General features: G+C 42.7%; 1 protein-coding gene across 27 annotated transcripts in view; it reads right to left on the bottom strand.

Moving 5' to 3' along the window:
* ADGRL2 (adhesion G protein-coupled receptor L2) overlaps positions 1–22,410 on the bottom strand; it is a 353,211-nt gene that overhangs the window by 155,155 nt on the left and 175,646 nt on the right. The gene's annotated exons all lie outside the window — the stretch shown is intronic.

Raw genomic sequence — 22,410 nt, 5'->3', positions numbered from 1 at the left:
CTCCTTCACAGTTTCCCTGCCTTCCACTTGCATCACTAGTGCCACCCTTTGTATTATGCATGGCTCTGCGCCCCCTCAGACAAAAAGCAGAAGCGGCAGAAACGATACAATCAAAATATCCATTTTTGCTGAAGCAGCTCCTGCCCCCCTATGACCAGCAGCAGTGCCAAATCCAAAATATGTCTTCTGCAGAGACATGGTTTCTGGGAGCCAAAAACAATCCATCAAAGTCTTGATGGAAACCGTTTGCCATTGGCAGCATTAAGGCAAGCTGCTGCTTTTAAGCCTCGGGGCTTAATAGCAGTCAGGCCATGCCAGCATATTTCAGGTAAGCCTGAAAAGAGCATCCCTGAGAATGTGCAGAATATCCCCTTCTCTATAGCCAATTAATTGTAAGACAAACACATTAACATTTGGGATTAGAGTGAAGGACTTTCATGCCGGTTTGAGCCTCAGACCTTAGAAATTAACCAAGGAACCCCTGAACAAAATGAGATTCTTCTTTCCTACAACAGGAGTGCACTGCACACACATTAGTGCAGAAGGTTTTTGTCCAAGTGAGCCATGCTGGAAAAGGGCGAAGCTGATGTGCTTCCATTTGTTTTCCCTTCACTGAGAAGCAAACAGCTTTCTACAGCACAGAGGGAGGCAGAGCACTAGACATCTTTCGGAACTTTAATCTCCCTTTCAAAACATCTACTGCTAAGCCTACAAAAGCAACCTCCCAAATGCAAACAACTAAGTCTGCAAAGAAGTCCACAGACAAAACAGCTCTGGTGGCCCTTGTTTTCCTCGCTGCCATGCCAAAGAACAGCAGCGTCAAACTAGCAATGTGAGCTCCAGAGTTTCTCTTAAAAAAGGAACCCTGCAAGCAGCCAGAGGAGGGAAATAAAAATAATTCTTCTGCCAAATCCACCATGCTGCTGCTGGTGGTGTCCCCAAGTCAGCCACATGCAACAGTTCTGTCATTAGAAATTAAGACTACTATACTTCCAGTGATTGTGGTTCCCTGGACTTAAGGCAATGATCGTATGGGTATCAACACCTTGCAACCATGAACCGACATGGCCACTTTGGCAATTGCTAACTCTTGTTTCAAGATTTTCAAAGGAAAGGGGAGAAAGCCATAAAGACAGAATATCTGGGCAGATGCATATAAAGGACAATAAAGCTCCCCCCTTTTTTTGAACTATCCCAGTGTGAAGGACCTATGGACTATTCCTAGTGGGGGACGGACCTATTTATCAAAAAGAAGAAGAAAGAAAAAGAAATCCACAACCCATTCCATTTCTAACCACGTTATTCAGAAGTACATTTTACTGTCATTTAATTCGCCGTAAGTATGCTTAGGATTGTGGTCATCAGCTGCTTAATAGTGATCTTTCCATTGCCAGTCATAACATCTCCTGCACTTAACCCATCCTTCACTTTATTGGTGGGAAACGGTTTGTTTCTCTTGCACTTTTAATGCCTGATTGTTGCATGTGTGCACGCTAGGCACACAGAATCTACAATTCTGATTTATTTATTGTTTGGTATTGAAGCATAATCATTCTTCATGCATCAATAAATTTGGGGTTTAAAAGGGGGGGGGAATGAGAGAGCTGATCATGCATGTGCAACTCTATCATTTTGAACAAGGCTGTAATAAAGGAGGAGACAAAGAGTCTCCTCTCTCAAATCCCTGCCGGCGGATGCTCGACTCTGATCTGTAACCCCCTACAAGTTAAATCTACAAGTTATTATGAATTTTCACCATCAACCTACCCTGTCAAGCCCTGAAATGGACCACCACTGGAAGAGAGGGTTGCTTCCAGAGAAAGCTCCCATCTGCTGAGGCTAGACCAGAAGCCAGTCATGTCACCTGTTCAGTCCAAGGAGATGTAGTAGATCAAACCAGGATTTTTATAGTAACAGGTACAAAAAAAAAAAAAAAATCAAATCAGGGTTCTGGTCTGGCAGCAGAGGGGAAGGGCTGTAGCTCAGCAGCTTCCAATGTTCCTGTGGCTACACTGCAGGGGATTGGACTAGATGACCCTCAGAATCCCTTCCAATTCTATGATTCTATACTGACCCTCTGCTCATCACACAGACCATTGCTATGCTGGACTTGGGAGTTCTTCCTTCCCTGTAACATGCAAATGCCGCCAACAAGTTCTGAACTAGCACAAGGCCAAAACGATTCATATCATGACACAAAGGATGTTTCAGTACAGGGCAGCCACTAAGGCATTTTCAGTGGCAAAGGGGAAGAAGTTCAGTGCAGACAAACAAAGCATAGTTCTCTCCCTGGCAGAAGCCCAAGCACCTAGAAGGAAAAAATAGATCCGTCACCAGTTAATCTAGTGGCGGCACATCAGCTGCAGCAGGAGTTTCCTGAAGCTGACACAAAGGAATAGTCATGTTACATCGCAGAGTCTTTCACCCAGAGTGGGGAGAGCTTTCTATGCTGAAAAATCTATAGAGGCTGCAAAGAAATGGTCTGCCATGTATAGCTGAAAGAATGATGCTTTTCCCTCCTTTTGGTGAGATGGGGGGGAGAGGAAAGGGGAGTTTATTCCCCAGTTAGGTAAACCAGTCAAGCCATTCAGTTAAGAATGGTGGAACATGACCTGGGCTCAGGCACAGGTGCACAAACACGGAAGGACAGAAAAGTCAGATTAACTCTTTATTCATCGCAACCCGGTAGAGTAATTGCCGAAAACATTTCACACACTTCGCAGACAGTACAGTGAGAATTGACCTAGCCATTAGAATAATTTGAGCGCATGGCTGAGGCACATTAATGACTGCAAGGGAAATTAAGCCAGTCTTTTGATTACTCCCAAACCATTCAGAGGATTTTTAGATTTGCTGAGATTTGATTTTAATGGGTTTTTCCGATTTCCTGAACATAATGCTTAGACGGACTACTTAGCTGCACACATCAATATGAAGGAGGGGCAGAGGAATAGAGGGTCTTCGTGTTGTACAGTTGACAGGCCTGTGTGCTCTGTCAAATGTCACCTCGCTGGGTTGCGGTTTGTAAGAAGGCAGAAAGGAAGGAAAGACTTGGAACACAAGAGGAGTTTCAATACCACTTGGGAGAGGTGAGGGCAACAGCTGACGAGACAGAGAAAACAACAGGCTTCTCCCTGACCATAGATTCCATTTAGGTGTTTGGCATGACTTGAAAGTAGCTTGAGGATGTGTCTGGGACAATACAGAAGTAGGTGCAGCAGCAACAGCTGTCGGCTGACGGACAGAGCAAGCCAATATGTCTGTGTCAAAGAAAGTATTCAGTATGTGGAAGCTGGCAGCAAAGAATATCTTGATTCCTGCCTATTGTGCGGAAAGGCAAACCTGTAAGTCAGCAGTTGGGGCTTTGTCGGATTACCTGTCCCTTGTGTTAGCACCAAATAAATTAGTACATAAGCATCTGTATCAAAATCAAAAGATTTGGGGTAAAATTAGTAGTGTAGATCTTTGTATTATTTATTTGATTACTTGAATCTATCTACACACACACACACACACACACACACACACTAAATACTCTCAGCAGCAAATATTAATGTACACCTTGGTTCCTGATCTTTCCCCCAAATAACCATCTAGTGCATCACAAACAACACTTCGCCCCCTTCTTAATCAATAGTATAAACAAACAAAATAATGCATCTTCAGCACCATAGCGCAAAACTACTTGACATGTGATAGTGGTGAGGATGAGGTACCAACCTGGAGCCAGAGCACACTTGTGTTTGAAGATGCTGCTGACAGCCCTGTCTTTCAGACCCAATAATTGCTGTAGATAAGGAGGCAGAGTAACTCAACAACAACAACACAACCCAAAACAGACAAACACCAGCAGGAAAAGCCATATTAGGTTACCGCTCAGCAAGCAGCAAATGTAGTTCATAGTAAGTGGCTTTTCTTTGCAAATAGCTCATTTCCCTTCAGACCTTTTCTTCATGTGTTTTTTTTAAAAAATAAAATAAAAATAAAAAGCACTAGTCCGTCATGATAATGGGGAAGGGAGACAGTCTCTAGAGTCAAAAGGCAGATTGGATTTCAGAGTGCAACCAAAGCTGCCTGGAAAACTTCCCTGGAAACTTAAATCCTTCTCTCTGGGAAATAGCATGGTCTCCTTCAGAAAGATCCTGCCTTGGACAGCAAAAAGGGTGTTTAAGGAGCTTTTTTGTGCATGCATTAGTTAAAGACAAAAAGATTAGTTAGGTATAGGAGCAACCAACTTTCAGTCTTTTGTAGACAATAGGTAGCACAAGAGAAGCTAATTCTTTGATCTTCAATGCCCTGATTTACAATACTTTAAAGGTTTTCTGTTTACTAGGGAAGGAAAAAAAACCACCCGTTACACATTATGTCTAGGACATTTGGAAAGACAATTAAAACCTAATCTCAGCAAAGCAAGATGGCACCCACCAAACACATCTCAAAATCTTGATGATGCCATTTTCATATCTCTGTTGCATCCTGACAACATTGGCCATATATTAATGTGTAATGGAAAGAAGAAACTAAGATTAGGAAGTACAGGAGGAGATGTTCACACACTCTTTCACCAGGTTGGAATTACTATCTTTGCTGTTCTCTGTAGGTCAGACAATGGAACACAACTAGGTCAAGTCATCATCCTTCCTAATCTTTTCACAAAAGAAGGCCAAGAAGTGGTAAAGTGACCCAGTTGTCATCTTTTCTTCAAAGTTCTGAAAGATACCCCTTCTTTCCCTTTTTAATCACTGACAAACACAACCAACCATAATTTAATTTATAATGATTAGTATCAAAGACAATCCAACTGAATCAATAGGGGAAACCTGGCTTTATATCATAAGCATATTCTGTGTCCATCCAGCACAGTACCATAAATCTTGCACTACCATGCACAAACCGGTTGTAGCTGCTATGCTCTTCCCCAGTAGCAATGGGAAGAAATAAACCATGAATCCTGGTCCCATCCAGGGATCATGCTTGTTTCACTCCCAACACAGTACAATCCATAGCCAATATTGGGTTACTCACGGTGATTTGTTGGGAGCAAAACAAATCAAAATCCTTGGTTCCAGGCATTGATAATGGTTTATTTCCTCTGTACACTAGAAGAGAGAAGAAAAGTAACCCAGAAAGTTTGCTGTGATGTGTAAACACAGCCACTGATAAGATCACCATCCTTCACATTAGTTGACTGAACAACTACCATTTACTGATTCTATACTCAAATGGCTATGCAATCATCAATAAGAATGTATTATGAAAAGTTGGGTAAGATTTAACATATTCACTATGCTTCATCCACCCTTGTTTCTGAATATGGTCAAAACACAGGGGTTAATCCACAGGTTCATACAAAGCACATAGTAAGGCACTCTTAAATTGTGCATGGTGACATTCCCTGCATCAGAAAATATCTGCTGTGAAAAATTTAGTGTCAGGAAAAGGGTCTGACTAAAAATTCTCCCTGATATGCCAGCCAGCTTTTCACATGCAGGGAGTTCTTGATATTGGAAAGAACATAAGCATTCTTCCACTTACATTTTGAAGTGGTACAGTCTGACATGACATGTATCACATCCAAGTAGTCTGAAGTATTGAGACTTTTTTAGATGGTAAATAATCAGTATGTTAGGGACGCAGGTGGCGCTGTGGGTTAAAACCTCAGCGCCTAGGACTTGCCGATCGAAAGGTCGGCGGTTCGAATCCCTGCAGCGGGGTGCGCTCCCGCTGCTAGGTCCCAGCGCCTGCCAACCTAGCAGTTCGAAAGCACCTCCGGGTGCAAGTAGATAAATAGGGACCGCTTACCAGCGGGAAGGTAAACGGCGTTTCCGTGTGCGGCTCTGGCTCGCCAGATGCAGCTTTATCACGCTGGCCACGTGACCCGGAAGTGTCTCCAGACAGCGCTGGCCCCTGGCCTCTTAAGTGAGATGGGCGCACAACCCCAGAGTCTGTCAAGACTGGCCCGTACGGGCAGGGGTACCTTTACCTTTTACCTTTTAATCAGTATGTAACTTTCTTCTTCCATAAGGACAAAATAAATGGCCAAAGCAGCTACAAAGAGACTGTTGTTCCATTAAAAACACTGCAGTGCTCAAGACCACCCTGGATGAAGGAGGGCGTCTTATCTCTAGGTCTGTACTCCACAGTTTCCATTAATTAATGCCTTGAATTTTGGATTTCTAACACAAAACATTACCATCTGAGTCAAACAGAAGGAATGCAGTATCAGGAAAGGGAATAGCACGGCGAGTAGGAGACCTGACCAAGGTGACCCAGTGTTACACTAAGAAAGTCATTTTTATACACTCAGCTGCTGCGTGCTCTGAAGTGATACATCAATGCTTTAGCGAAGCCTGAAACAGTATGGGATAAATATACATGTACCCTGAATCTAAGCCAAACGAGAGATCACAAAGCTCAAGTCCCACCGGACTGGATCCTGTGTTAATCACTACAACGGAGTTTACTCACAAAGGAGAATCTACCTGCGTGACAAGCAAAACACTCTACAAAAACCATTTCAGCTTTGCAATTTATCCTTTCCATCCGCAGCGGCACAGTGGTCTACCTCAATCATTCGCCAGGAAAATAAATGGGATTTGGGGGGCGGTGAGCAGAAAGGGACGGGAGGGAGGGAGATAGAAAAGGAAACTATTTTTATTGCCCATCATCATTCCGGTAGAGCTAAGCCTCCTTCATTTCCCACCAGTTATATGCTTTGTACATTTCTGCTTTTCAGACAGGCTAGTTCTACCCCTTCTTGTTAATGCAGGACGATGTTTCGATACTCTGGGGATTTATCATTCACTAAGCCAACAAAGTAAATGTTTGCTAGTGCTAATAAGAAAGGTAGATTTTTAAAAAGAGGGTGTGGGGGAGTGTGTGTGTGTGTGTGTGTGTGCGCGCGCGCACACACACACACACACACACACACACACACACACATATATATATATATGGCTTCCTGTGAGCTAACAGCTTGCCCTCTTGATGACTCCCCCTGTTCTGGGGGTGGGGTAGAGAGGGGGGGAGAGAGAGGAGTCTGCAAGTCAATTACAACTATTATCAGCTGTAATATCTTAGAGTCATGCTGAGCATGTTAAATATGCTGATCACTCTGTGGACACCAGAGGCACAATCTGAAGCTGTTTACCATTCCTTTCATTAAACACTCTTGGTCCGTGCGAAAACTGCAAAACAAATAGGTCTCATTTTCAATCTTTACATAGGCTAGATTTTTATGAACATCAAAAAACAAAACAAACAAACAAGAAAATAATGAAGAGCTATAAAGTATGCATGTGCCAAAGATAGACCATGTTGCAATTTGAAAGACAAGAAGCAGAAGGTGTGGAGAGTTCAATAGCTTCTCCAACTTCTCGTGGAACAGAAAATCTACCGGTCTATACTGGCCCATGGAAAGTGGTCCCACTGAAACAAGAGTCACATCGGCTTCCACAAAATCGACCAGTTTCAATCCCTTTCCACTGGGGATAAGACCCACCCTGCAGGGTTGCTTTGCAGGCATCGACAACTACTACAGTGGTACCTCGGGTTACATACACTTCAGGTTACATACGCTTACCCAGAAATATTACCTCAGGTTAAGAACTTTGCTTCAGGATGAGAACAGAAATCGTGCTCCGGTGGCGTGGCGGCAGCAGGAGGCCCCATTAGCTAAAGTGGTGCTTCAGGTTAAGAACAGTTTCAAGTTAAGAACGGACCTCCAGAATGAATTAAGTTCTTAACCAGAGGTACCACTGTATAGCAAAGCACTTTGTACTGTATATTTTTTTAAAGCTCATTATAATAATCAATTCACCTCACCTAAAAAAAAGGGAAGATCAAACCATAAGCTGAAAAACTGGTCATTCCAAAACTTTAGGAAGAGAAATCAGCTCTTTCATTTACTGTCAGTGCTGATAAGGATTTCCAGCAATCTATTTTTAACAAGATTGCTGCATTCGCTTGGTTAACTTCATTTGCCAGCCAGGTGTAGTTATGTGTGTGTTGTTTTTCTTCATGCAAGTCAGAACATTTGTTTGAAGCAGAAGTAGGCAAACATCATGGGTCTGTGACCAGACATGCCTGTAGCTCTGGAATGGATGTGTTACGTGAAGCTTCATATAGTTCACTGTGAGGAGCATAACATACTTGATATGCATTATGACCTTTCTTTTCTTGGCATGAGAAAAACAGGAGGGGGCGGGGAAGAGAATGAATTTCAAATAAAAAGGAGGTTCACCCATGCCACTCACAGCTGACATCCCAATCTAAATAGCGTCATCAGCCCAGGGCCCAACATCCACCTGACAAAATAAAACCAAGTCTTGTGACTTGGCAACAAATCAGCTTTGTGGGTTATACATACTTCATTGTTTGTTTAACCATCTTGAATAATTGGGTTAAATAAAGCCTTGACTTCCAGGGCTTGCACGTTGCAACAGTATTTCAAATGGGCCCGGTGCCAACCTCGCTGCAATTGAATCCTCCCCACACCATTCTGAATGTTAGGGGCTACCTGAGCCATGCACAAAACACTTACTTAAATTTGGTATGCTCTTTTCCCCTCCCTTCTTTTAAACAATAAATGAAACTAAAACTTGAAACACAACACCTCATATTGGACAGAAAGAAGAAAACCATGGATTTATAACACCATTGCATCCTAAAGCATTTTTTGGTCTGCATGAGCTGCTTTTTCTTCTTTAAAAAACAACCCCTATTTCTATCATAACCTACAAATAAACTATTTAACTTCCATAAGATCTACATACACACCATTCAACTAGACATCTCCTCTGTTCTGCCCCAGTGCTGATGCTCTCCAAAGCCCTCTGTCAATGACTATGGAAGTGTGACAGATACAACACACACTGTTTTCCTCCAGGACAGAAACAGCTATTATAAATTCTGAAGCCATCCATGGTGGGGGGGGGGGGAGGGTGGGGGGGTTGAGACTGTTCTTAACACAGTGGTAGACAACCAGTAACCTTGTGTCCGTATCTGACCCAAAGATGGTTACTAGTTAGCCTATTTCTTACATAAACCCTTTTAGTGGCTAAAATGAATCACAGAGCCCTTGTCATACTCCTCCCAGGTCCTGTGGGACAGAAGTGACTGCTAGAGTTAAACAGATTACGCCACCATGCTGCCTGAAAATCCCATGCTCTCCCCCACATTTCCTAAGGAAAAACAGTGCGCTGTTTCTGTCCTTTCGGTTTCAGCTAGTTGACAAACTTTAAATAAGTTGAGAGACTCAAGTAAGTAAGGGTTATGATAAATTACAGTTTTCTCAACAGAGAAATCTTCAATCATGTTATGCAAACATTATGTTACTTTGATCACTTCCCTACAATGTTGGCCTGACACGCTAAAGGTTCCCCAACATGGTGCCACAGGTAACAGTGCGCTCACAGAAACCTGGTAGTGTACCTGCCAGGCTTTTGAGTCCCCTGTGCAGTGGATTATAAACTATAGTACTCTCCCAAGTACTGCCCACATTGTGTGCTTCGGCTCTCTACTGTTCCATAGAAACAGTTTCATTTTCATAGAATGCAGCTATCCCACATGGGGATAGAACCTGCAACCTTGTGGGTGTTATCAGCACCATGCTCTGACCAACTGAGCTATCCAGGCTGAGCTTGGTTGCGACTGGCCAGCAGACTAGGAAAAGTGTTCTCTCTGATAGTGTCCGATTAGAAGCGAGAGAACAATTCTAATTGGATGTTACAAGAAAAACAAGATCAATTCTAACTGGATGCCTGGAGCAGGAAACAGTGCAGACCTTCAAGATGAGATACCAAAGGGATGGCTGCAAATTAGGCCTTGGTGCAAGTAGGAAAGGTCCATAATAGGGTAAGAAACAAAGGAAGCAGCCTAGCTTGGGGTGCAACTGAGAGAAAAGAGGGCTAAGCAGGAAGGAAACAGAGTGTAAGTGCATCAAAGCTCTTGTTTCTACCCAATCATAATGCTCAAAAGTGAAGGGCCCAGAACATTTTCTCAGAATTCCTTATCTGCCCATGGGTTAAAATTAATAATTAACAACAACAACAATGTTAGGAAGCGGCACTATGCTACAGTCACAATCAGAAGCTTTCTCCACCATGGTAACCCTGCCAAACAAGCTGTGGCAAGTGGTGAATAAGGTGTGGTGTGAGAGAAGCTAGTTAACAGTGGGCCTCAGTCCAACCTAGGAAACACATACCTTCCAGTCAAACCTGAACATTGGCCAAACTTGGAAGGCAGCTGAAGTCAGAATTTCTGGAGGCCGCAGGTTCCCTATCACTGGTCTAAGCATAGTTTAGAGGTATGAAAGTTTACAAAATATAACACACTATGAGGGCTTTCATTCAATATGGAAAGCTTTCCATAGAGATGCTTTAACTTTGCCTTCTGTTACATATCTGAACAATAAACCGTATTTTGAGTATACTGTTGATGGCCCAACGGGGAGGTGAGTTGCAGGCAGCTGTGGAACTGTCTGCTCCTTGCACTGTATTCAGAGTATATAGCCTGCTTGTTTCCTCAGCAGACTAACATCTGTAGATAGGCATTCAGGTTTTGCAGTGCTTTTTCTCTCTATTGGCAGCAAAGCTATTTTGAAACAACGAACGTCAACTTTGGAAAATGTATTAAGGAATGCACATTCAAGTTCAGACAACCTCGGGAGGGTAGATCGGCAGTAACTAAGAGCGGTGACAGCAAATATGTTAAGGAAGAGAAGGAGTGCTTCTCTAGTCAATGTGGATAAACATGCATTTGCATTATCGATAATTTACTCTGCAATCCTGATTCTTCTAGAAAGAACATAGCTTCAGAGCTAATATTTGTGATATCCTGGTCTAATCACTGTGCAGTGAAATATGAAACAAAATCAATGGTAGCTCATAAGATGTAATCTTGCTACTCTATTTGGCTCACTGTGCTGAATTTCTAGCTCATAAATCATTGTTACTAGCCATTCAGTGAATCAATATTCAGATTCCCTCTTGGTCCATACATACAACCACTAAATGAAATAATAATGACCCAAGATCTGTCATATATTAGCTCATCAATACCACCAACAGAGATTCCTTGGCAACAATGAGGTAACTGGAGATAAAACACATCTGATGAGCATGCAAGCCATTATGAAAAATCTGTAACTATAGCAAGAGAAAAACGCACCACACAGAACCGCACATGTTCATAACCACAGTCCTGAAACCACTTACCCACTTGACATTTGTGAGACAATTCCTGAACAACAGAGTAACTCATGAGTAAGTAGTTTAGGAGCTAATAAGATCATGACCTCAGGCAATGTTTTATCATGGTGATGTAGTAATTCACATTTTAAAGAAAGCCAGCTTTTATGACAACAGTGATACTAAATATATTTAATTAGACTGTAAACACACGATCGTTAAATGCTATCTTCTGTCTCATTCTGAACCCCCCTCCTCTCTTCTTTATCCTCTCTTTGTCTTTTAAAAGCACCATTAGTACATCTGTAAAGAGAATTCCTCAACTCCTTACTCTCATTCCGATAGCCCCAAAGCCCCAGTGGAGCAAAGATTAGTCCCATTAAAAACCAACAACAAAAAAATAAAATAAACTATTAGAGTGCTTTCCGTGAAGCCTTATTCCCCAAATGCTTTACAGACCATTTAATTATCTCAAGGTAGTGGAACGCCTCTCTGCAGACGAACATGAAAGCTACTGCTCTCTCTCTCGCTCTCTCTCCAGTATCCCACATGTGGGCCGTGGTGCTATTTTAATCTCTAATGGTAATAATATCTGAAAGAGCTAGCAAGAGAAATATGTTGGCTGGAATGCACTACTTAGCTTACCAAAAGAAAGGGGGGGGGGAATCAATAGCATGGGATCTTTAAATTACCACCAAAACAAAGCAAGAGAATCCATAGGGGGAAATCTGACTTGTGGAAGGAAGCTACACAAAACTATAAGCCAGCCCTTCACCTAACCCCCCTATGCCTATCATCAGCAGAAAAAAGGAAGAAAAAAAAGGGGGGAGAACCAGTGCTGCTGCCAGTCACTGACATAAAGCGATTTTCCAGACATGCCACTTTACGCAGCAGGGGAGCAGAACATTTAGGAGGCTTTATAATAATTATGTTTTAAAATGGGAGGGGTGGAAGAGAGAGAGAGTCTCTCTCTTTCTCCTTGCTTTATATCCAGTTTGCTCCCATTCCCCTTCTAGACCATTAGAAGATTTCACTTCGTAAACAACTAGGTTATAAAGCTGCACATTTAAGGAGCCCCCAAACGAGGAAACAGCGAGTGTTGGGGAGAGGTGTTTGTTTTGTTTTTTAAAAGAAGTACAGGCTTACAATTTAGCCACGGAGCTGAGGCAAGTAGCAACTGCCCACAGCAGCAGAGGCAGCAGCACCACTACCAGGTGTAGGTAGACAGGGTGACGGACAGGGGTCTCTTGAGAGAACAGCACCTGAGCATGGCTGTGTGGCTTTGCAGGCTAGCTTCCATGACCTCAAGGTAAGAGCAAGAGAAACCAAGGGCTTTTAAATGGCATGTTTGTTTGTTTATCTTTGTTTCCTGACTTTCCACCAAGCCATGCTTAAAAGCTTTCTGAATCGGACAATGTGGCATCCCCCTTCTTGCTCCCAGTATGCAGTCTCCAAAAGTGACCACTAAAGGAAATGAAGGAGAAATGAACCTCAGTTCAAGGTACTCCTGAAGCTTCCACCATAGAACATGCTTCTGCCACACTTTGTATCCATTTATTGCATATTTGTTTGTTAATATGCTCTCTTCTCAACCATGTAGAATAAAGTGTGTGTAGACATGTGAGCTTCGGAGAAACTGCCATCTCGTTGAACAGTCTAGAACTGGCATAGCACACTGGAAAAGACATTGAGCTGTGGACCAGGAACCCAACCCCCTCCATTAGAATGGTGCCTCTGCATGGTATTATGCAAAGCACTCTCTCTCTCTCTCTCTCTCTCTCTCTCTCTCTCTCAGTCTCAATCCCACCCAGAGGAACCACATTCTCCAGAGGAGAACACAACACTATTCTGAATACAGTGGTACCTCAGGATGTGAATGGGATCCGTTCTGGAGCCCCGTTTGCATCCTGAACAGAACGTAAGACACAACAGTGCGTCTGCGCATACCATGTTTCACTGCTCCCGTGCATGTATGTGATGTCATTTTGACCGTCTGCGCATGCGCAAGTGGCGAAACCCAGAACTAACACGCTCCGTTACTTCTGGGTCGCCGAGGAGCGTAACCCAAAAATATTTATCCTGAAGCGTATTTATCCCAAGGTATGACTGTACTGAGGTGGCCTGGCCCCCTCAAAAAATATATCTGGGGGTCCAAAACTACCTCAACCCCTCAGTCAGTGCCTATGGGCCCAGCATCTGCAAATTGAGCGTAAAAACCCCAAATAAAAACATAAGAATGACCTGCTGGATCAGGCCAATGGCCCACCCAGTCCAGCATCCTGTTCTCTCAGTGACCAACCAGATACCTGTGGGAAACCCATAAGCTGGAATCTAGTACAAGATTGCTTCTGTGGATTTTGACAATTGGTACTCAGACGTATTGCTGCCTCTTGCTATGGAGGCAGAGCAAAGCCATCATGGCTAGTTCAGGATAGATGTGAAGTGCTTTGGATATACTGCTTCATTAAATTAGCCCCATGCAATAACAGCACTGCTGCCAATTAGGATAGAATTTGGGCGACACGCAGAGGTTAGTCTAACTTCAGGGGGCCTTACTGAAATCTATGGTGACTTTGCCCAAGCTGCTATACTTACTAATCTTAATCCTGCAATATTATTTGTTCCCTCGGGGATAGTAAAGGTAAAGGGCTCATGGATGGTTAGTCCATTAGACTATGGGGTGCAGTGCTCATCTCCGCTTTCAGACTGAGGCATCTGGCGTTTGTCCACAGCTTTTTTCAAGGTCATGTGGCCAGCATGACTAAACCGCTTCTGGAGCAACAGGAAACTGCGATGAGTGCCAGAGCGCAAGGAAACACCGTTTACCTTCCCACCGCAGCGGTACCTATTTATCTACTTGCACTTTGGCATGCTTTCAAACTGCTAGTTGGCAGGAGTTGGGACAAAGCAATGGGAGCTCACTCCATTGCACAGATTCCAACTGCCAACCTTATGATAGGCAACCCCAAGAGGCTCAGTGGTTTAGGCCAGTGTTTTTCAACCTTTTTTGGGCAAAGGCACACTTGTTTCATGAAAAAAATAACGAGGCACACCACCATTAGAAAATGTTTAATATTTTTTTCTTTAATGGCAAACAAAAATGTTGCGGACCGTTCTCTGCTCAGCGGGGATTGATCCGCTGATCCCCGCTGAGCCGGCGGATGACAGCTCCGTCTCCGCACTGTGTGCGGAGAGGGAGATGTCAGAGCCCCGCTGCTCTCTATGGGGAATTGGATGAGAGCGGACCGCCTGTCCGCTCTCATCCAATCCCATCCGATCTGATCCCCACCCAGGATGGATGGAAAATAGGGTGGACACAGTCTGGCGCCCGCCTAGTAGGCGAAAATGTGACATTTTTTTTTAAAAAAAAAATCTTTCGGATTTTTCAATTTTTCCCACGGCACACCAGGCAACATCTCGTGGCACACTAGTGTGCTGTGGAACAATGGTTGAAAAACACTGGTTTAGGCCACAGCGCCACCCGCCTCCCGGATAGTAATGAAGGAACAAAGGCTGCTGCATCAAAACATATTCCATCCAGCTCACTGTTATCTATCAGGAAGCAGCAAACCGCGGCCCTCCAACATGACCAATAGTCAGGAATGATGAGAGCTGAACTCCAACATTTAGGGGGGACAATACTGTGTTTTTAGTGGCTCCCTTCCCACCATACACACACCAGTGGGATCCTCTCTCCAAGGAGACCTGCCCAACACCCAAAGTGAGCTTTTTTCTGGTGCCAAAGACTTGCCTCTTCAACCAGACATCAAATTGTTAATGCATTTCTTATCCCTGTGACTGTTGGCTAGCTTATACCAGGGTTTCCCACACTTGGGTCTCCAGATGTTTTGGGGCTACAGTTCCCATCATCCCTGACCACTGGTCCTGCTAGCTAGGGATGATGGGAGTTGTAGTCCAAAAACAGATACGAGACCAAAGTTTGGGAAACCCTGTCCTTGAAAGGAGGTAGGGACTTTGTCTGCTGCTTTTAGAACCTGTCAAATATTATTTGAAATATTATGGCAAAGCGTGAGGCAAATGTTTCAGTGAGTGATTCAAGATGGGGGACTATCTCTGCTTCCAAACCACACATGTTTATGTTGCTGTTCTTTTTAAAATAAAAACATTCAGTGAGGGGTGAATTGGGACTACTATTCTACATTTTCTCTTTGGATGCTAAAATCCATCAACTTTAGAGTGGAAAAAGGAAGAAGCAGTGTTAGAAATTAAGATGTACGAAAGCTAGGAGCTAAATGGCACCTTAGACCTAGGTTATGGGCACAACAACGGAATTGTCTAGCCACGCTTTTTTATAACAATACAAAGCTGAAAATGAATGAACTTCAGCTAAAATATGACGTTCATTTTTCACATGGTCTAGTCCTTCCCCTGCCCACACCCCTAATATTTTTAAGAGGGTCTCTTCTCCAGTCTTCAGAGAGCAGCTGGAAGTGGGGAGGCAGAAAAGGGTCCTCCTTTTCTTCCACTCTGCCGTTTTAATTTGAAATCTTAGGCACAGTACTGTGCCCAGAGCTCAGAAACTGCTCATGCTAATGAAATTCCCTGTTGCAAAATGTGCCTAAGACAATGGGAGTTTCAAACACTGGGTAGAAGTGTAACATGCAGGAAATGAGGAAGGTATCCAATGCACACATTCCATTTGTGCAACAGCTCTTATCCCAACGTATGCTACATGCCCCTCCCAGATTTCCTCTGGAGGGAACCCCTGAACAGATTTAGGGGGCTTGCACAGAACACGGGGGGAAACTTCCGTTGTGCAGCCAAAAGTATTTGAGCTGACAAACAAGTGCATTGAATACACACATAGAGCTTCCCTCTAAACTGATTTTGATTAAACGAAATTTTTCCAGAAATTGATCTCTCTCCAGGACATCTTACAAAACTACAGAAAAAGCTCCAGCAACTTCATTTTGAACCTCTTTGGCACTCTTTCTCACTTATACACAGAGTTTATGATGATGGGCACATTCCGTGTAGCTTTCCAAAGTTTCTTCTACAAATACTAGTCTTCCCTATGTATTCAAAGCCTTTTCCTGCACGCCCATACTTCAAACCAGCTTTGAAACTCCTAGCTCAAAATTCCTTGTTGAACATCAAGTGAAACCCTGGTAGTATATTCAACTTAAGCATTGTCTTGCCAATTGTGAACATATTCAAATCCTCATATATTTCTGTTGCCACATTAATTATTCACCTTTTGAAATTTAATTCATATCATGATTTTCACACTCACAAAATCCTGCAGAATTTGATGATGATTGTCATTTGATGACCTTGCTTTTTAGAGATAGCTGTTTCACAGCATGCAATATTCATTCTGTAAATTCCTAGCGCCTGCCCTGACAATTATGCTCATAATTTTGGCCTCGCTTGCTACACACATGCAACTAATACGAATTACATTTTTGAACCACAATTAACAGCACACTCAATTTGCCCGGTGATTATCAGATAGTAAAAGCGCACAGTAAAAACCGCACAAATGAAGCCAGAATTTGTCCATCAACCTTATTTATAAGTGAAAAGAGTGAAGAAGATTACAAAATTTTAATAAGAGCATTATATTATGGTAGCAATAATCTAGGTGTTTTACTGGAAGAGAAGTCGATTACTGTAAATGAAATTTTAAAATGTCCTTTCCATTTTGCAGATAACACAAAATGACTCCTTTCATGTCTCCTGCGATAAGGATACATTTGCCACACATTTAAATGGTGCCTTCACCCCATCCAACCCAATGTATAAATTAATAATTCAGTGACATTAATACAAGAAGATAAATGATAAAGAGGTTGGAGCACAAGGGCCAAGAGTACACATAGACTTCTTTGGGAAGAACTAATACCTCTCTGCCAATTACAGGCAGAACTTTTTTAACAGTTTTCAATGGCATTTTTACAATCTAAATAGCAGCTTATGCACACGCAATTTCACACAACTCAGGCTTAATAAATCTCCTGCTGGTACCAAACAATCATTTTAAGGGATTAAAGTGCAACATCTGCTGCCATTAATAAGCATTTTATATAGCCATACTTATAAAAGCAGTCTCTACTGAATTGTTAGTCTCTGAAAGAGCTCCTAGACCCAAGCACCAGTTTAGCATAAATTATACCTTTATCATTTGATTGGTGATTTTAGCTTATGACAACAATGAAGGGTATTACTACATAGCAGCTCCAGAATGAAAATATATGCTAGGTAGAACTATTATTTTCCAGTATGGCAGTGTTCCAAATAGCTGAAAGAAAAAGCAAATTACATAGTCACATGCAACACTGACTAGTGTTTCTAGTCAGACTTTGCAAACATGCTTCCTTCTTTTGCAGAGGCAGAAATACGTTTCTGATTATTTTTTGTGCGACAAACCTTATTAATGCTCTGACTGATTCACCACACTACTTCCAGATGCAATCTCCTTTATTTTAACTGATGCAAAAGCAGGACTTGGTTGTGCTATCACAACCATGGTTGTAAAGGCACTTTCTAGCATCCTCTCACCAAGACCAATGACACTGGAACACTTTTTGAGAAGTACAGCCCTAGGTTGTATGATAGAATTTAGTTTCAGAATAAATTACTGCCTGTGCATGCACGTTCCTTGAAAGTTTTTTAAAAAATCAAAGAAGTTAATATTTCTCATCAGGGATTTGAAAAGTATAAATCCTAGATGACAGGTCCTGAAAGTTCAGAAATGAGGGCCCCCATGTAAGATTGGCAGGAACCAAGAACACTAATTATTGGCATGCACTGCATAAACCTCGCAGCTCAGCACTGCCAAAAGAAGGCCAATGCCTGCTGCTCTGGACAATGGAATGCCACAGACCGCCAAGAATGCCCCATCATAAAATGAGATCGAAAAGTGAGATGCCAACAAGCTCTGTTTCATTATTTTACTTTAGTTTCATATATTGCTTCCTACTCAAACGGGCTGAAATGACAAAATAATTCTGCTGTGCTTTTATGGGTACCGAATAGGTGCCAGGGATATCCAGAGTTGGATGTTATTTACGTACCCAAATTTGTATGCCGTGTCCAAGTCAAATGTTATTTTGTACGTGAACAAGGCTACATCTTCTAGGAAACACAATATACGCATAGAATGTTTTGAACCGCTTTTTCGTTTCCAAAAATCAGCAACAACAAAAAGGATTGCAACACAAGGAAATATCATTGTCTGGCATAAACTTACAACCAGTGCCAACGTGTGACAGCTGACAGAGAGGTCGGAACCTATTAGCCATACTAGGCTTTGAACTATTCACGGCTGAGGCCAAAGCCACTCTTAGCCAAGGGAAACCAGCTGCTTGAAAAGAAAGAAGCTTTCGGCATTAAGCCAGGATGTAAGTAGATTTAAGCATCCCTTCCCCCCCCTCCCCTACTTCCCTCCACACTGATGGCTGCTTTCAGCTGAGAAACATCTCCAACAAGGCCCATATGCACTTTCAAAGCACCCAAGACTGGGGAGAATTGACATTTTGGACACCAGGTGTCACACTGCAAGTTCCAAGGGCATCGACTGGAATGTCAGCACTACCATGTGAAATGTCATGTGGGGTTCTGGTTTCCCTACCATGAACCAAGTTTTTAAATGTGACAAGCTGCTCTGTACATGCAGGGCAGCGGAGAATGTAATGCCCAAGGGTCTGCTGAGGTTCGAAAATGTTTTTTACTAGCTCTAATAGGCAAGCCAAAATCTTTGGTTGCCTGGCTTCTGACCTTACTGTTCCCTGCCAGGTTTGCTCTGTGTGACTGAGGCCCTCTGGGCACTTCAGTTAAGCAGCTTACAAGGAAACACCCTGACTTTTTTTCCTGACCTGGACAAAGGAATAGGTGCAGGGGTGTTGCTGGGTGGTGGAGACCATGCCAGTTTGCTCTATATAGCCAAGGCATTCCAGACACTTTGGCCGCACAGCTGCCGAACAACCCTTGGCTGCTCCCAATCTTGGAGCCAAGTGGGGGAATAGCAACGGACACAAAATTTCTGCCAGTCATTCATGGTTCTGGACCAGCAAAGCTTGTAAGCAAAACTGTGGGAGCCCGGTAATCTCTATTATACAACTTCTGGAACTGGGGTGGGGGAGAACATGCGTTGAAAACTTAACTTGGTTCAGCTGACACCACCCTAACCTGGGTGGAAGGCAAATTAACACAAAGCTATCTGAATCGCCATACTGCAGCAATTTCCCAACTATTTAAATGGAAGGAATACTTTCCATGGTCTGCCACTTTACCTTTGGGGCACAGTCCAGCACAGAACCTCTGTTTATGAGGAGCACTTGGCAGGATTTACAAGGATCTTTCATTTATTTATTTGCATTTATTTCTAGCTGTTCAAATAATTTCATGTGAGTTGGGGCATCAAGGAAGGCACATACAGAAATATTAATATGCATTCAGGCGGATACGGGGAGAAATGCTTCTTAAAGTGCCCAGGTCCCTGATTATTCAAGATTATCACTAGAATTTAATAGAAATGGGAAGCAAATAAGCAACCAATGCAATGCAGCTCCCTCAGCTGATACAAAATGTTTCTGCTGGGCTGGATCACTTCTAATTCTGGCAGCTGCATTATGAACAAGCTGCAGCTTCCAGACTGTCTTTAAGGGCAGCCCCGTGTAGCAGGCAGAAGAGTAATCCATCAGGTGTTTTCCAGAAGATGGATTACTGTGACAAAGCTCCCTCCTTTTAGGAATGGATGGAGCTGGAAACAGGCACTCAATGCCACCAAACCACCTGGGTATCCAGTGACAAAGAAGCCTTCCCTGCTCTGTCAAGGGAATGTGTGTTACCCACATCTAGGATGGGCTGTTGCTCAGTACCTGGGACAAAAGTCTACCAATCCATAGATCCTGTGTCTTACTAGTATTCAGTCTATTGGCCCTTGTGTAGCCAATCACTGAGCCCATCATTATTTTCTAATTCAGAACACAACTGATCACAGTTGCTGATATTAGCATTTTAAATTTAATCACCCTTATTGCAGCCCCTCCCCTCCTCTCCCCCCAAAATGAGGCCAATAAATATGAGGAGCTCATTTTGTATGAAGTTGTTAGGATACTTAAAAAAAATAACAATGAACCAGTTTTATAATTAGAGTTAGTAAACGGTGTAATATATACGTCTGGGCATAATTTAGAATTTGCACATAGCACTCCTCAGACTGAACACAAAAGACCTGTTCTGGCATTTCACTAAATTAGAATCCTGGATTCCCACAGCAAGAAAGTGCATATGTAGAGTTTATTAATGCTTTAAATCAAGCTATTATTCAGTGCTGCATAATGAAATCTACTATAGTCTTACATGGTGATGACAAGGAATATTCTGTATTCCGGTGCTCAATTTTCATATGCAAGTTGCTAGAGCTGAAGCTTTTTGAAGTCACACCCGTGCTCCTATGTAATAAGCCTTTCCCCTAAGTTTCCACTGTCTAGAACTGGCTGCTTATTATATTATATTAGGGGAGAGGAGGCACAGCATTATAAAAACACCACTCAGGATCAGACCTGGAGTTCTGTAGTTCACATTAAAGCCACGGGTGTTGCCTTAGTAAGACTTTTACACTGACTACCGAAAAGGCACAAAAAATGGCAGGTCAGGTGGGAGAGTTAGTTTCTATAACTGGGCAACTAAAATACCGCTGATGTTTCACATGCATTAACACAAAACAAATGAACACAGCTGTAAGTAACTTGCAGGCTGACTTTCAAAGAACTCTGACAAAGCAAACCCCATTCAGAACCATGAGGCCTTTCTCACTTTGTTATTCTCACTGTCAGGATAACAAAGCAGCTTAAAAGGTAGTGAATGAAAACTGCTGATCCTGCCCTACAAGGAATTTTAGATGTGGGCTATGTGATAGTGAATGCCAAATCAGAACTGGAGCCAGCTTCTTTGTGACGGCTTTTAAAGTAGCCCTCTGACTACTGATTTCCTCTACAGAGAGAGAGAGGGAGCGTAATTTGTGACATTTAAATAGTTGTCCCTACAATAGGGATTCCTTCTGTTTACAGTGGAGTTCCTTCTCTATGAATTAGACACTCCCACAGGTGGGAACAGTAAAGGCAATTTTTGGCAGTCTGTAGCACTGGGCAAGGGAATCAACAACAACAAAAATCATCACCCGCACAAGTAGCCAGTTTGCAATGTTTCCACTTTAAAAGCAACCCTTTACCTACTCATTTGTAGCTAAAACCTGAGATAAAGTTAAAGGAAGGGGATCCTAACTATGAGGGTGGAAATGCAAAGGACTTTCCAAGTGTTAAATACTGAATGAAAGCAATACCTTCGCAACAAAGAAGTCAAAATAACAGTAATATTATTAGGCAAGGACAAACAAACAAAACTGGCAAGGAAAGTCTATGGAAGAGGCAGCAGAACGACAAACAAATTGAAAACATTAACCTTACAACAAGCAGAATATTCTAAGCCTGTTCAGAACTGAAATCAATTAAAGTGGAACTGTAAATTGATTTGAATTTGAACCAACGACGATGGCAGTATTTTACGGTTTCAAAGCACCTGGGTTATAACGCTGAACATTTTACAAGAACCATGTGACATATAATGGTCCTTTCAGATACACCAGAGTGACTTGTCACACAGCATGGCATGCATGAAGAGAACAGAAGGGCACAAATACATATGCAGCTACTTGGCAATGAATACAGGTGCTGACCTGTCTGTGTCAGCTGCTAAGGGTCACTGTACAAACAGGAACACCCTGAGAAGGATAAAGAGAGGCTTGCAGCAGAACAATGAAGGCAAAGATGATGGAGGTGTGGTGTCCACTTTCTTATTGTTGCAAAGGAGATAGAAGATCTGCTGAAGCCGTGAGCCACAAAAGCTGTCTGCAAGATGCAACATAGTGAAGCTATCTAGGCCTTGCTTATGGGATCCAGGGGGAGGTTGGGTGTAAGAAGAGTGGGTTGCAGGTCTAGACAAATGCAAGCAGCTGGTACAAGGGTCTTCTCTCTGATCATTAGCAATGTCACATGGTGGCGGAACAGAAACAGCAGCTAAGATACACCTGGGTAGCAGTCAGAGTGCACCTGCAGCAATTTCTTAACATCACCTTATAATGTTGACCCAGCGGAAATGTACCTGCATGCACTGGGACTTCTAAAAATCAGTTCCCACACACCACACTAGATGACATAGAGGTATTAAAAATGCAGTTATTTAAACATTTCCACGC

Source organism: Podarcis gaigeae (assembly GCF_964106915.1).
Source record: "Podarcis gaigeae genome assembly, chromosome: 6".
Taxonomy (NCBI): Eukaryota; Metazoa; Chordata; class Lepidosauria; order Squamata; family Lacertidae; genus Podarcis; species Podarcis gaigeae.
Note: the sequence above shows the minus strand (reverse complement) of the source record. Positions and strands in the feature narration are given on the sequence as shown.